This window comes from Musca autumnalis, unplaced genomic scaffold (genome assembly GCF_047663935.1).
Source record: "Musca autumnalis isolate F117 unplaced genomic scaffold, ASM4766393v1 scaffold_2, whole genome shotgun sequence".
NCBI lineage: Eukaryota > Metazoa > Arthropoda > Insecta > Diptera > Muscidae > Musca > Musca autumnalis.
Window position 1 is genome coordinate 45516454 of NW_027411755.1, and position 17847 is coordinate 45534300.

A 17847-nucleotide genomic window follows, 5' to 3' on the forward strand; every position below is an offset into this window, starting at 1 on the left:
AAGCACCCTTTCTTATACGAAGGGTCTATAGAAGCACCCTTTCTTATACGAAGGGTCTATAGAAGCACCCTTTCTTATACGAAGGGTCTATAGAAGCACCCTTTCTTATACGAAGGGTCTATAGAAGCACCCTTTCGTATAGAAAGGGTCTATAGAAGCACCCTTTCTTATACGAAGGGTCTATAGAAGCACCCTTTCTTATACGAAGGGTCTACAGAAGCACCCTTTCTTATACGAAGGGTCTATAGAAGCACCCTTTCGTATAGAAAGGGTCTATAGAAGCACCCTTTCTTATACGAAGGGTCTATAGAAGCACCCTTTCGTATACGAACAGTCTATAGAGGCACCCTTTCTTATAGAAAGGGTCTATAGAAGCACCCTTTCTTATACGAAGGGTCTATAGAAGCACCCTTTCGTAGAGAAAGAGTCAGTAGAAGCACCCTTTCGTATAGAAATGGTCTATAAAAGCACCCTTTCGTAGAGAAAGAGTCAGTAGAAGCACCCTTTCGTATAGAAATGGTCTATGGAAGCACCCTTTCGTATAGAAATGGTCTATAGAAGCACCCTTTCGTATAGAAATGGTCTATAGAAGCACCCTTTCGTATAGAAATGGTCTATAGAAGCACCCTTTCGTATAGAAATGGTCTATAGAAGCACCCTTTCGTAGAGAAAGAGTCAATAGAAGCACCCTTTCGTAGAGAAAGAGTCAATAGAAGCACCCTTTCGTATAGAAATGGCCTATGGAAGCACCTCTTTTTATACGAAGGGTCTATAGAAGCACCCTTTCTAATACGAAGGGTCTATAGAAGCAACCCTTCGTATAGAAATGGTCTATAGAAGCACCTTTTCTTATACGAAGGGTCTATAGAAGCACCCTTTCGTATAGAAATGGTCTATAGAAGCACCTTTTCTTATACGAAGGGTCTATAGAAGCACCCTTTCTTATACTAAGGGTCAATAGAGGCACCCTTTCGTATAGAAAGGGTCTATAGAAGCACCCTTTCTTATACGAAGGGTCTGTAGAAGCACCCTTTCTTATACGAAGGGTCTACAGAAGCACCGTTTCGTATAGAAAGGGTCTATAGAAGCACCCTTTCTTATACGAAGGGTCTATAGAAGCACCCTTTCTTATACGAAGGGTCTATAGAAGCACCCTTTCTTATACGAAGGGTCTATAGAAGCACCCTTTCTTATACGAAGGGTCTATAGAAGCACCCTTTCTTATACGAAGGGTCTATAGAAGCACCCTTTCTTATACGAAGGGTCTATAGAAGCACCCTTTCTTATACGAAGGGTCTATAGAAGCACCCTTTCTTATACGAAGGGTCTATAGAAGCACCCTTTCGTATAGAAAGGGCTATAGAAGCACCCTTTCGTATAGAAAGGGTCTATAGAAGCACCCTTTCGTATAGAAAGGGTCTATAGAAGCACCCTTTCGTATAGAAAGGGTCTATAGAAGCACCCTTTCTAAAAGAAAGGGTCTATAGAAGCACCCTTTCTAAAAGAAAGGGTCTATAGAAGCACCCTTTCTAAAAGAAAGGGTCTATAGAAGCACCCTTTCTAAAAGAAAGGGTCTATAGAAGCACCCTTTCTAAAAGAAAGGGTCTATAGAAGCACCCTTTCTAAAAGAAAGGGTCTATAGAAGCACCCTTTCTAAAAGAAAGGGTCCATAGAAGCATCCTTTCTAAAAGAAAGGGTCTATAGAAGCACCCTTTCTAAAAGAAAAGGGTCTATAGAAGCATCCATTCTTTAAAAAAGTGGTCTATAGGAACATTTCTTTCCGAAAGGTGTTTACGGAAGCAATCTTTCTTTGAGAAAGGGGTCTATAGAAGCACCCTTTCTTTCAGAAAGGGGTCTATAGAAGCACCCTTTCTTTTAGAAAGGGGTCTATAGAAGCACCCTTTCCTTGAGAAAGGGGTCTATAGAAGCACCCTTTCTTTTAGAAAGGGGTCTATAGAAGCACCCTTTCCTTGAGAAAGGAGTCTATAGAAGCACCCTTTCTTTGAGAAAGGGGTCAATAGAAGCACACTTTCTTTCGGAAAGTGGTCTATAGACATAGCAACATTTCTTTCGGAAAGGGGTCTATAAAAGCAACATTTCTTTCAGAAAGGTGTCTATAAAAGCACCCTTTCTTTCAGAAAGGGGTCTATGGAAGCACACTTTCTTTTAGAAAGGGGTCTGTAGATGCACCCTTTCTTTGAGAAAGGGGTCTGTAGAAGCACCCTTTCTTTGAGAAAGGGGTCTAAAGAAGTACCATTTCTTTGAGAAAGGAGTCTATAGAAGCACCCTTTCTTTGAGAAAGGGGTCTATAGAAGCACCCTTTCTTTCAGAAATGGTAAATAGAAGCACCCTTTCTTTGAGAAAGGGATCTATAAAAGCACTCTTTCCCTGAAGAAGGTGTCTATAGAAGCACCCTTTCTTTGAGAAAGGGACTATAGAAGCACCCTTACTTTCAAAAAGTGTCTATCGAGGCACCTTTTCTTTCAGAAAGGGTCTATAGAGACACCCTTTCTTTCAGAAAGGATCTATAGAAGCACTCATTCTTCTAAGAATGGTCTATGGAAGCACCTTTTCTTTCAGAAAGGGTCTATAGAGACACCATTTCTTTCAGAAAGGATCTATAGAAGCACTCTTTCTTCTAAGAAGGGTCTATGGAAGCACCCTTTCTTTCAGAAAGGGACCATAGAAGCACCCTTTCTTTCAGGAGGGTTTATCGAGGCACCTTTTCTTTTAAAAAGTGTCTATCGTGGCACCTTTTATTTCAGAAAGGGACTATAGAAGCACCCTTTCTTTCAGAAAGGATCTACCAAGGCAACTTCTTTTTCAGAAAGTGTCTATGGGGGCACAGTTTCTTTCATAAAGGATCCATTTAAGCACTCTTTCTGTCAGGGAGGGCTATGGGGGACTCTTTCTTTTAGAAAGAGTCTATCGAGGCACCCTTTTTTCAGAAGGGGTCTATCAAGGCATCCTTTCTTTCCGAAAAGGTCTATCGATGCACTATTTCTTTCAGAAAGAGACTATCTAGGCACCCTATTTTTCAGAAAGTATCTATCGAGGTACACTGTTTTTCTAAAGATGTCTATCTAGGCAGCCTTTCTTTCAGGCACCCTCTTTTGCAGAAAGGGTCTATAGAGGCACACTTTCTTTCAAAAATTGTCCATGGATACGCCCTTTCTTTCAGAGTGGGTCTATAGAAGAACCCTTTCAATCGGAGAGGGTCTATAGAGGAACCCTTTCTTTCCAAAAGCTTCTTTAGAAGCACTCTTTCTTTCAGAAATGGTATATAGAAGCACCAATTCCTTCAAAAGGGGTCTATCGAGGCAACTTTTCTTTCAAAAAGAGCATATCGAGGCACCCTTTCTTTCAGAAAGGGTTCATAGGGTTCTTTCAGAAAGGTTCCAAAGAAGCACCATTTCTTTCAAAAAGGACCTACAAAAGACCCTTTTTTATTTCTGATCTTGTATCTTTTTATTTTATTTATTTTATAATAATTCGATAGATTTCAGAATCATTTTAATTTACTCCCATTTAAATTTCACCCACTGTTATTGCACTCATCGTACTTATGTGTTTCTTTGATCTACCAACACCACCACCGCCAGCCAGCCAGCACCTAAATAAGCTGTATTTCTATAATCAAAACTATGAAATGTGAATATAAGGCGTTGGTCTTATCGCCTTTTGTAGTTGTTGGTAATGCCTTGTTAAATTATCTCCGTATACCGGTGAAGATATAGCCATAAATATTCATAAATAACCAAACTGAAGAAAAAAAAAACTGCATAAAAAAGAAAATCCAGACCACCTTAAAAGCGATATGTTATGTGCAAGCAATTATTTTGTGATTTCCCCCTCATTTTTTTCTGTTCGTAGTTGCACTAAAGCCTGACTAAAGTAATCTGCATATATCAAAATTTTTGAATCTGTAGTCTTTTTTTGCTTAGTTTCACTTTATTTTGCCATAGCTAAACGTACAAGGCGCATTCAATGGGGGAACTTCAATGGTTACAATAAAAATTTGCATAATTTACGTTATTGGTACACAAATTAAAGTGAAGTTCCTTTTTGTTAGCTTGTCTTTCTTCAGATGCAGCTCTACATGTGGAAGGTGGTGGGCTGTAGGCTTTATTTAGATTTAATGCATATCAGTGGTGTTGCTAAGCAGTGGAGTAGCTAGGATTGGTTTGCAATGAGGGACCAAGGGGATGTTTGCAGAATCCATGCAACATGTATGTATCTTAATGTTTTGACGACGCCTCTGTTCCATTGCACCAGAAAAAGTTTCCACTTTTTTGGTGTGTCTTGTGATTGAATGTGATTTTTATGCTAAAATCAATGAATTTACTGTTGATATTGTCAAAATAGGCTAGTTTGCTATATGACTCTAAATTGCAATAAAGAGATAGAGAATAGTTGTAAAATTTATATGTAGGTGTAGTGCAAAAATAAATGTAATGAGAGAAATTTCTACTCGCCTATCAAAAGAAACCTTATAAATATCCAATCATTTGCTGCTGCATGTTAACTAATTTAATTACACCTTCCTATGTACAGCCATCTGTTTTGTAATCGCAATAATATCGCTGATTCTCTGTGACGTCTGTACTTGTAATTTATATCAATGAATGTCTATTAAATATGAAATTGGCAATGAAATGTCAAATGTCATTTATAAAACAAATACTAGAACAACAACACATAACACATCAAGTGTTGGTTGAAACTTAATTGATGTATGAAAATGGTTCACAAATAAATCAACTATCAATCAAACGTCAGGAAATTACATACATAAGGTGAAGGTGAATAATATGCGACATTTTTGAAATGAATAAAAATATATTATATCGATGAGGTTTGCCGCGTGATACCCTACCATAAGTAAGAAACCCGTTTTTGTTTCCCTCTAAATAACACAATTTTTATAACGATGTTATTTAAGTTCAAATTTAGTAGTTTTCCCCAAAAAGCGTATGTATTGTGGGGGGTTTGGAACATGTTGGGCGTATGAACCGACAAAAATGTGGATTGGATTAAAGCTCATATCGAGCGATAGATAGGAAACCCCCGGTAAAAATATCCAAAGGATTCTCGAACGGACCCTTACCAAAAAAAATATTGAACATTTGTGAGATTTGTACCCCAAGGATTGTACCGAGAAGAACCAAATTTCAACGTGAACTAAGTTTAGACAAAATATTTCGATATCCAAAGTTTGGACCAAATCTATTTGTGAGATATTGCTAAAATTTTCGAACTTTAGTGGGTTGGGTACCACCTTCGAATTTCATCTCATATTCGAATAAATATTACGATATAGAAAGTGTGGACGAACGCAGTATTGGGTTCAAGCCACTACATATGGTGCCATAGGGGTTTTTTAAAACTTTCGGACTGTTTTCTAAAGAAGTATGAACTTGCCCCAGAAAAACTTTTACTGTCGTAATTGAGTGAGCGCATGCAAGTTGCAAGAGCAGGTCTTAAAGTGCATTTATCCAAAATTTTGTGTGTGATGTGAGTGGACAAATATAGATCATATTCGAACCTGATCTATATCTGGTAGATATATTAGGATGTGTAAAGCATGGACCAAATCGGCCACTCCCATCAAAAGTTATCGTGCGCACAGATTTTTCGAACATTTTTGAACTTTTGTGAGGGAGGTATCCGAAGGAGTGGACCGATTGAGTCCATATTGGAACCTCATCTAAGTCTGGTAGAAATTTCACGATGTGCAAAATATGGACCAAATCGCTTACTCTCTTCAAAAGTTATCGTGCGCACAAATTTCCGAAAATTTTCGAACTCTTGTGGCGGAGCTACCGGAAGGAGTGGATCGATATAACCCCTCTTCGAACTTAAACTAAGTTTGGACAAATTATTACGAAAGCCAAATTTTGGACCTAACCGGTTGATCCCTTCGAAAGTTATCGTGCGCTCCAGCCAGACAGACAGACGGACGGATATGGCTAAATCAACTCCAAATTGTCTGAAACACATTTCGTCTAAACATACTTGGGGTCTAAAACCATTATTTCGATGAGACACATTTTGCCCGTATGAAAGTGTATATCGCCACCATAAATGCCCGAAGACGTAACCGACATGAAAATCGAAATTCGTTTTTTGACGTAATCTGATACATAAAGCTAAAATACATGCTATGGCAAAATTTCAAGCTTCTACGTTCTAAAAACAACGATCCTATTCAAGAAATGGCATTTCGGAAAATGGGATAATATTGCAGATTTTGTTGTAATGGAGGATCTCAAAACTAGGCAATTCAGAGGTTTTGGTTTCACTACTTATTCCCCTTCGTATATGATCGATAATATCCCACATACTCGCCTTCATAAGATTAATATTCCGTAAAACAGTTTTTAATTTTATAACGTTTTTTGCTTCTCCTGTAAAGTTTTGGTTTTGTGGGTTACGTCTTCTGGCATTTATGGTGACGATAAACCCCTTTCTAGCCTAAAGGCTGAGGGTATAAATATATATGGGAGCTATATCCAAATCTGAACCGATTTCGATCAAATTTGGCACACTATTTCTAGGCTAAATTCAGTCACCAATTCCAATTTTCATCGAAATCGGATGTATATAGCGTGTTTGGTGCAGAAAATACGTGAACTCGGCCGAAAATATATTTTTTCACCAAAATCAAAAGCGTTCTTCCTATTGCTAAAAAAATTATATTCCCCTTTTTTAGCTGAATCGTGACCTGTACGGACGGACGGACAGACCGACATGCATAAATCGACTCAGAAAGTGATTCTATACATATCCCTAGAAGGAACTATGCACGCAGAAAAATATATGTTAGAAATATGTTTGGATCCAAACAAATATTTGTTTGGGACTGATTGCAAACAAATATATTTTAGGCATAAAGTGTCTTTAGCAATATTACTGACAACAATGTGTGGTATCTTTTTATGAAAAAAAATTAACCCTCATGCGAGTTACTAAACTGGTCTTTTTGGTCCATTTTTTAAAAACTCCTATAAAATGTGATCGTATCATACCAAAATATTTTACAAAATTATTTGTCTTAAAATTTTACTATAGGTCCCCGAATACACCAAAACTCAAAATCGTACCTAAACGCCAGGAATCTGCCAAACTTAAAATCATGTTTTAGGGTTAATGTTGTACTTTATCTGAGTTTATTATGTTTTGTCCCACAAAACTTCATTCTAGATAGAAGACGTATCAATAAAATATGTACATCAAGTTTCGCAACAAACCACCCAAATATTTTTTTTGAATAAATTTGTTTTGTTCTTTTTTCGAGTTGATGCATGAAAGTAACATGAAATTTAGTTTTAGACGAAAGGTGTTAAAAGAAGAAATATTCTACACAAAATTCACTGTAAGTCCCAAAAACAACTAGATATCTAAGTAAACTACTTTGTTAAGAAAATTAGATATTATAGGTAGAAATTGTTTGTAAAACTTTTAGACTCTTAATTGAAATTTATTCCATACTGAGTCAAAATCTCCTAAAATACTTCACTTTTGTGGATTGTGTCAAACGCCCCTGAACAAAAAAAAAAAAAAAAAAAAAAAAAAAAAAAAAAAAAGTAGCTATAATATTTAACATCTCCAGAAGCATTCGCTTTTTATATATGGTTTAGGACCATATTCTACCGTTTTTATTCACATTTTCGTTATATGCGGTCAGAATATATATTTTATTGATGTTTTTCATAATAATTTCTTTCAGAAGATTATGTGTGCTGGATCCAAATTGTTTTTTTGAATATCTATGGTGAATATACAGTCTGTCGCAAAAGTTAGTATACACCGTTGAAACCGAAATGTATTAGGGATAAAAAGCACAATAACATATTGAAAACAACAAACAATTAGTTTTATTTGATAGACAAGAAGGTTGTCTTCCGTAATAACAATTAAAAGGGCGCAATATTTGCATACGTTAGCAAATGTACGGTTCGAATCTCAAAAAGACCAAAATTTATGTCGCAAAAGTTAGTATACAACGGAGAATCCTCGTGGAACTGTGTAAAAAATTGTTGATATTTTTTAACCAAATGAAACTAAATCTGTACTTAAGATCATAAAGAGTATATTAATTGGTTTAAATTGCAGTTATAGTACTTATAGTGACAAGTCCAACGTACACTGGATCGTAAAATCCACAAAAAATTGTCATCTACAAAGAGAACAACTGTAGCGACAAAATTCTGGGTGTTATGTCATGTTTATGAATTCTAAAGCCATGAAATGCTCAGAAAAGCTCTAAAGTTTCAATATGGGGTGATCTTGATCGAGTTTTGATTTGTCTTGTTTGAAAAAACGGGAATTTCTTGAAGGAAACCCATACTTTTGAGGCCATTGTCCTTTTGAAAAATGCAATAATCCTTAATCCTTACACATAAGGACTTTCCTTTTCAGTTAATTTTCTCACAAATTATGTCCCTTTTTCATTCCCACCAAAAATAAATAGTAGGAGAACCTCAAGTTCTGGTGTAAGCCCTACAGTGATACTCCACCACCACAGAAGGATATGATAGCTAATTTAAAATTTTAATACAGAGCTTTATCTGCTGTTATAACGCAAGGATTGTGCAAAAACTTTCTGAAAAGCTATGTTCGCTTCACTTACAACTAAATGGATCAGTTAGAAGTAGTTAATTAGACATTAGTAGTACATTAGACACTAGGGACACGAGAAGCATGTCGGATACTGCTAAAAGGCCGGTAGGACAGTATAACTGTAGGGCTTACAACGGACCTTGAGGTTCTCCTACTAATTACATTTGGTGGGAATATGAAAAGGAGCAACATTTGTGAGAAAATTAACTCAAAAGGCAAGTCCTTATGTATAAGGATTAAGGATTACTACATTTTTCAAAAGGACAATGGTCTTAAAAGTATGGGTTTGCTTCAAGAAATTCCCGTTTTTTACACAAGACAAGTCGAAACTCGATCAAGATCACCCCATATTGAAACTTTAGAGCTTTTCTGAGCATTTCATGGCTTTATAATTCATAAACAGGACATAACACCCGGAATTTTGTCGATACAGTTGTTGTATTTGTAGATGACCATTTTTTGTGGATTTTACGATCCAGTGTACGTTGGACTCGTCACTATAAGTACTATAACTGCTATTAAAACCAATTAATATACTCTTTATGATCTTAAGTACAGATTTAGTTTCATTTTGTTCAAAAATATCAAGAATTGTTTACACAGTTCCACGAGGATTCTCCGTTGTATACTAACTTTTGCGATATAAATTTTGGTCTTTTTGGGATTCGAACCGTACATTTGCTAATGTATGCAAATATTGCGCACTTTTTAAATTTATTACGGATGACAACCTTCTTGTCTATCAAATAAAACTAATTGTTTGTTGTTCTCAATAAGTTATAGTGATATTTATCCCTAATACATTTTGATTTCAACGGTGTATACTAACTTTTGCGACAGACTGTATATACAGGGAAAATATTGATAACCCAGATCGGACTTTGTAAAATTAGGTATTTTAGTACTATAACTAAAATAACGTCATTAGGATAAGTCATAGGTTCCTGATATTGTTTGTGAAAATGCGGGGATAGTCTACGGCTATTGTCCAGTGAATTTATCCGATATACGAGTCCTAACATTCATGATTTTGGCATGATCCTAAATACTATAATGATGACAGCTACCATGAAAAAACAAAAGAAAAGAAAAACTAGAGATGGTATTTACCGGGTATTTACCCGGTAAATACCCACACGGTGGGTAAATACCCATTTGTGGGTATTTATTTGGGTATTTACTATATTGAATGGCAAATACAACATTTTAACCCTATTTCTGGGTTTAGGTTGTAAATTCGTTTCAAAATGGATAGTTTTACAATACTTTAAACTAGTGGGTAAATACATGGGTAAATACCCGAGTATTTACCCAAGTGTTGGGTAAAAACTCTTTAACTGCCGAACCACTTGACGTAGGCTGACAAAACTTGGCATAAATCTTTCTTATGTCATGGGGTCTTATGAACATGGGGTCTCTGGGTCCATGTTTTGATACAGCCCCCATATAGCCGTACCACCCGATTTAAGGTATTTTTCATATATTAGCCACATTTTACAACCAAATTAACTGTAATTTGGCACAGTGAGTCCTCAAAGAGTATAAAATATCCTTGCAAACATTTGTCAACGTAGGTCCACGCTTTCTTATAGCCCCCATATATGGGTATCCCGATTTCGAGTATTTACCCAAAAGTGGGTAAAAACTCTTTAACTGTCGAACCACTTGACGTTGGCCGACAAAATTTGGCTCAAAACTTTCTTATATTAGTAGTATTAAAGGTATTGAAAATGGAGTCCCTAGGTCCACTTTTCGTTATAGCCGTACCTCCCGAATTCAGAAATCCATATTGGGGCTACAAGAAAACGTGGACCTACGTTGACAAATGTCTGCAAGGATATTTTATACTCATTGAGGACTCACTGTGCCAAATTACAGCCAATTTGGTTGTAAAATGTGGCTAATAGATGAAAAAACCTTAAATCGGGAGGTACGGCTATATGGGGGCTATACCAAAACATGGACCCAGGGACTCCATTTCCAATACATTTATTACTATTGATATAAGAAAGTTTTGAGCCAAATCTTGTCAGCCAACGTCTAGGGGTTCGACAGTTAATGAGTTTTTACCCACTTTTGGGTAAATACTCGAAATCGGGGTACCCATATATGGGGGCTATAAGAAAGCGTGGACCTACGTTGACAAATGTTTGCAAGGATATTTTGTACTCATTGAGGACTCACTGTGCCAAATTACAGCCAATTTGGTTGTAAAATGTGGCTAATAGATGAAAAAACCTTAAATCGGGAGGTACGGCTATATGGGGGCTATACCAAAACATGGACCCAGAGACCCCATGTTCAGTACCAAAAGTTCATTTAACATAAGTAAGATTTATGCCAAGTTTTGTCAGCCTACGTCAAGTGGTTCGGTAGTTAAAGAGTTTTTACCCAACATTTGGGTAAATACTCAAAATCGGGGTACCCTTATATGGGGGCTATTAGAAAACGTGGACCTATGTTGACAAGTTTTTGCAAGGATATTTTCAACATATTGAGAACTCACTGTCCCAAATTGCAGCCACTATGATTGTACAATGAGGCAAATAGACAAAAAATACCTTAAATCGGGAGGTACGGTTACAAGGGGGCTATATCAAAGCATGGACCCAGGGACCCCATTTTCAATGCTAGATATTCTCTTGACATAAGTAAGATTTGAGCCAAATTTTGTCAGCCTACGTCAAGTGGTTCGGCAGTTAATGAATTTTTACCCAACACTTGGGTAAATATTCGGGTATTTACCCAAGTATTTACCCACTTGTTTAAAGTATTGTAAAACTATCCATTTTGAATCGATTTCATAACCTAAACCCAGAAATGGGGTCTAAGATGTTGTATTAGCGATTCAATATAGTAAATACCCAAATAAATACCCACAAATGGGTATTTACCCGGTATTTACCCAATTTACCGGGTATTTACCCATTGGGTATTTACCCACTGTCCATCTCTAAGAAAAACAAATCCCTCTAAAGTTGACGACCCCCGCAAACGTTTGAAGGTCCATGATCTGCGAATCTGCACCTGTAATGTTCGCACTCTTTATAGACAAGGTGCAGTTTACGCATTGGCAGATGTACTTGAAAAATACAAGGCCGACATTACTGCCATACAGGAAATACGATGGAATGGGAAAGGCGTCAAAACAAAACCTAAAGGTGGACCCACTGTATTATGGCTGCCATGACATAAAGCATGAGTTTGGATGCGGATTTGTAGTCTTGTCTCCTGCATCATGAATGAAAGACTTGCTACAATTCGAATAAAGGTAAAATTCTTAAACATCAGCTTTATTTGCGATGAACTGACCAAATATATATTTTATGAGCGCTTAGAAGAAACATATGACCGTTGTTCTGCCCATGACATTAAAACTATTCTAGGTGATTTTAATCTCAAAATTGGAAAAGAAACTATACTTGGCCCAACAATCGGAAAATTCAGTCTCCACAGTGAAACATCTGACAATGGTTTGAGGCTGATAGACTTTGCAACGGTAAAAAACATGATAGTTAGCAGCACCAGATTTCAACATCTCGACATCCATAAGGACACCTGGCTGTCTCCAGATCAGAAAACAAGAAATCAAATTGATCACGTTGTGATAGACGGAAGACATTCATTGAGCGTGTTGGATGTGCGTTCGTTCCGAGGACCAAACATAGACTCGGACCACTACCTTGTTGCAGCAAAGGTACGCACCCGGTTAAGCTTAGCAAACAAAGTGCGAACAGACACAACACGAAAGTTAGACATCGGTAAGCTGCAATCACAATAGATAGCAACAGCATATGCCACTCAACTAGCCCAATTGCTTAATCAAAGCACTCCTCATCCCGATAACATATCAGCGCAATAGCAAGGTATTGCCCACTCCGTGCAAACAGCCGCAAAATCCATACTTGGATACCAGAGACCTCCACTAAGGAATCCATGGTATGATCAGGAGTGTCGTGCTGCTATCGAAGGGAAAAATGCGGCATATAAAGCTAGTAACGCGTAGCGCACGAGAGTGATATGGGGAGAAAAGGAGAGAGGAGAAACGTCTTTTCCGCAGGAAAAAGAGAGAGATGGAAAAGTGGGAGTGTGAAAAAATCGAGATGTACAGGAAGCATCAAACTGATGGCTTTGGTACATGCACTTCCTCCTGTAAACACCAGCAAGGTAATTTGGTAACTGATACAGATAGTGTGCTCAGGATATGGAAAGAACATTTTTAAAACCTGTTGGTATCCAATAGCAGCGAAGACGACGAAGATACCACAGATCCAATCCCAGAATATGGTATTGAATGAATACCACCCGGCCAAAATGAGGTAAAGACAGCAATAAACCGGCTGAAGAATAATAAGGCAGCAGGAGCCGATGGCCGGAGGCGACACGCTGATAAGGTGTATTCATCAGCTAGTTAGCACCATCTGGCAGGAAGAACGAGTACCCGACGATTGGAACCTGAGTAGCCTGTGCCCCGTCCACAAGAAGGGAGATAAGACAGTATGCTCTAACTATAGGAGCATAAGTCTACTCCCTATTGCCTACAAGATCGTGTCAGGGATATTGTGCGAACGACTAAAGCCTATGGTCAACGAGATAATTGGACCTTACCAATGCGGCTTTAGACCTGGCAAGTCCACCATTGACCAGATATTTACCCTGCGGCAAATCCTGGCGAAGACCCAAGAGATGCAGATCGACACCTACCACCTTTTTGTCGATTATAAAGCAGCATTCGACAGCTCGCTGCGTTCAAAGGTATTCCAAGCCATGTCTGAATTTGGTATCACCGCAAAGCTCATCCGGCTTTGTAAAATTACTTTAACTGATACGATGTCCGCAGTTAAAATAGGAAAGAACCTCTCCGAAGAATTTGTACCAAAAGAGGTTTTAGACATGAATACATCCTTTCGTGTGATCTCTTCAACATCCTGCTGGAAAACGTTATACGAGAGGCAAACGTCAAAAAAAGTGGCACAATCTACACCAATAGCCACATGGTACTCGCTTATGCTGATGATATAGACATCATGGGACGATCAGTAAAAGAAGTAACTGATACCTTTATGAAGGCTAAAGTGGATCTGGCGGTAAACGGTGAGAAGACCAAGTTAATGGTGTCGACGCGCAATGCGTCCATTGAGCTCGGACCAACTGTGGAAGTTGGTTCCTATAATTTTGAGGTAGTAAAAGACTTCGTCTACCTCGGCATCTCCGTAAACACAACAAACGACATGAGTTATGAAATAAAAAGAAGAATTGTATTGGCCAACAGATGCTTCTTTGGTTTAAGTAAGCAGTTTAAAAACAAAGCCACATCTCGTTATGATGTATGAAGCATGGAAGTGCTTGGTGTGCTTGAGAGAAAAATTCTTCGAAAGATCTACAGACCAATCTGCGTTGACGGTGAATATCGACGTCGCATGAACCACGAGCTGTATCTGCTATACAACGACATCAATATAGTTAAACGTATCGAGATGCAGCGAACAGCGTTGGCTAGGCCAGAATGAGCGAAGATGAACCCGCTAAAAAGGCGTATAAATACGTACCGCTTGGCGGTGCACGAAGAATTGGCAGGCCAAGGAATAGATGGCGCAAACAAGTGGACGAAGAGATGAAAAGGCGCGGTATTCCAGAGTGCGAATCAACAAATAGAGAGAATTGGATATCTTTTGTTAGTTCGGCCTATGGAACAAATGTTCTGTAATGGGGCCATTCCTGTACATTCCGTGACAATTTCAAGAAAATCGCTTCAGTAGTTTTTTTACAAAACATTAGAATTGAAAATGGAAAAAAGTGGGCGTAAAAGTGGTGCCCCTTCCGAAATTCAACAAAATATGTATCCTATTTTCACTGGGCGCCATCCCTTCACATTCCCTGACAATTGCAGTCTGTTTAGAATTGAAAATTGAAAAAAGTGGGCGTAAAAGTGGTCGTAATGAATGAACTATATTGAACTAGTTCCTTTGTAAAATTATCAATATAAGTGATCGTACGTCGTCAACGCCAATTCATCTACGTACTCGATAGGAGTTTAATATATTGGGAAAGGCTACTTCTATACTTGATTATTACCGCTTATATTAAGTACACACATTGCTTCAAGATTTTGCCACATTTCTTTATTTGTTGTTGTATGTTATATATTTCACTGTAGTAGGAAATGCAATTTTACCTATTTGTTATCCAACATTTCTCGTTTACTTGTGGTATTATGTTTAGAGGTTGGTTCATTCATGTTTCCATCTCTCTCCCTATGTAGACTTACAGTGCTGCTCAAAACATTTGCAACTCAGATGCCTATATCACATTCAGTCTATTTTTAGGCATATTTTGAGTTTTGAAATATGTTTGTTTTTGTTATTTGATTTTTTATTGACCATATTTTCAAGATTTAAAAAGGATTATTCAGTTATGAACACTTTTGTTTCAAAAATGTGTGAAATATCGGAGGAACACATGTTTTTGCCTGCTCAAAACATTTGCAACTCCGTGTTACGAATATCTATTAGTTTATTTTTGACGAGTTTTTCTGTATTGATTGGCATCAAATTGCTTTTTAATCAGAAGAAAGAGGCAAAAAGCTTTCATGAGGAGTACATTTTATCCCACATATGTTTACTTCTGATACACAAGCATGCCGAAAACAAGACATGTCTAATTTTTTAAGAAAAACTTAAATTATGATCAGAAATTGTTATCAACGCTTTGCTAAAAAATGGTAATTTTTGAAAACTGTGGATCCAACGAGGTCCAAAAATAAACATATGAACAGCACAATATCTAAAACAGATCTGGATACCGCGTAAAAAAAAACAAAAACGCCATAAGATGGGAAGGACATGCGAGGACAACAACATCTACTGCAGGGGATGATCAAATAATTATACGAATTATTAAGCAGATCTCTCGGAGGTCATCAACAAATGTTAAAAAAAGACTTGACACCAATAAATCTATACAAACACCTCCGATACATACCAAGGATACCGGTATACCAAAATAGGCAAATTTTGGGAAAACAGTAATTTCCAGGAACAATGGAATTCTTCATAGAAATTGTGCAAAAAATGTGTGGTTATGTTTTTGGAGTAGTGAAACCGAGTACTTCTCTTCGATTTAAATCAATATTTAAGTTATATGACTTGAAAAATTTGATTGATCGTCAGAACGAAGGACAATAAAATTTGTCCCATTATACGAACAAGTTGACTCAAAATGTAGAAGGTGTTTTATATTGCCCTGGAGGTATTTTTATGGACAGAAATGGTACAGGATGCATGAGGTGGAGATATTTAACAGATCCAAGAACTAACCGGACAGATAGCATGTCAAAATCGCACCATTCACACTCCAGAAGTTTCGTATAACAGAATGTTTTGACATAATACCACTTCCAAACGTACATATAACCACGTAAAACTAGCAATTTTATGCAAATATGCTTAAGTTCTTATCGGACCTGATCAACTCAAGTAATCTATATTCATATATGAGGTCCCGGGACTATAATCTGGTCTCTAGACTATTAAATATGAATAAAACCTTGGTATTTAACAATTATCCTTAGAGCACAGGATTCCAAAGGATATATTAATTTATTTAGTTAACTTGTTTACTTTACGATGTCTCCAGATAATAAATAAAATGTTTAATTCGCAATATATTATCAAAACAAAAATAATTTCGTCAGATTTTGAATCAAATTTTCTTAGTTGCAAATGTTTTGAGCAGAACCAAAAGTGGGTTCGAGCATTGCTTTGTAAATTTTTTGTGAAATAAGTGCATTTTTTGCAAATTAATTTTTAAATCTTTAAAAAGGATCCTATAAACAATCAATCTACTTAAATATTTGCATTTCAAATCCACAAACTACCTCAGAACTACATAAAATATGAACTAGTCGTTCCAGTTGCAAATGTTTTGAGCAGCACTGTATATCATCAACCTCAATGTAAACCAAAACCGCAAAAAACAAAGATGTTTCTATAAATACGACACATAATCACAGACATAATCTTAATGGCAACCCTCTTTCCCTTAAGAGGTGCTGCTCTATATAAAATAAAAATAATTATTAAAAAGAGATTAGTTTGTTAAGTAGGGTGAACAAAAATTAAGAAAATTTGAGTAATGATATACAAATTTTTAACGTTTGATATGAACCCAGCAAAATAGAATCATTTGCTAATTATGAGTTTTTTTATAATACCTTTTGGTAGTCGTAACTACTTACAAATCACCTTACTAACCCATTACTTTAACAAGAGCACTGAATAACTAATTTTTCTATGGCCACTAGAAGTTAAAAATAAACTAAAAATATATAAACTATTTTTTAGAGCAGTTGTTTGCCGGGAAATACGACCCAGCAAAAATGTGGGAGTTACATCAGTTGAGCAACCCATTACAAAGTAGTGTAAATAAGCTACCTTATGCATTATTAGTAGGTCGACAATTTTTTTTTTCTTTTAAAGTGTGAGTAAATTCGCTACCTCTATTTAGTTTTTTTTTTGGTGTGAAAAAATCTACGGATCATTTAAGCCCAAAATTTCGGACTCACACGACCCAAAATAACCCATTACAAGATAATGTAAATAAGATACCTTCTGTATTACCAGTTGGGTAAAAATATAATATTTTTTAATTTTATTAAATATTTTTTTTTTTTTGCTTTAACATATTTCAAGACAAAAGTACTTAATTTACTCATTACTAAGTAATGAGTAAGGTGGCCCTGAGCATATGTGACCGACTTCCAAACCGAGAGTAGTGAGTTCAACGCTTACCATCGGCAAAGGAGCTTTTTATATCTAAAGCACGAGAAGTTGTTGATGTACATGTTAGCGTTTAAACTACCCTTAATGTTTGTAAGAGTGGCAAGTTCAATTCCAACAGAGAGCAACACAATAAATGTGGAGTGTGGTGAAATTGAACATAAATTCACCTCAACCGTTTTAAATATGGAACATACATATATGTTTTATATGTTTATTTGTCGACTTTTAGTGACCAAAAAATAACTACTTATTTCGGGTGACATGCCCTTGTCAAAATAATAGGTTAGTATAATGATTTGTAAGTAGTTACGGCTACCAAAAAGTACGATATAAACTCGTTCTTTGGTTATGGAAATTTTTGCTGGATTATTTTATATTTCATCATTTAATTTTTCCCCTTTTGCCTGTGAATTTTCAATAAGTTTTTTATTAATTTCTTACAACC

General features: G+C 36.7%; 1 protein-coding gene across 5 annotated transcripts in view; it reads right to left on the reverse strand.

Annotated features, from left to right (window-relative positions):
* Window positions 1–17847, reverse strand: part of osp (myosin phosphatase Rho interacting protein outspread) — a 442634-nt gene that overhangs the window by 119316 nt on the left and 305471 nt on the right. The gene's annotated exons all lie outside the window — the stretch shown is intronic.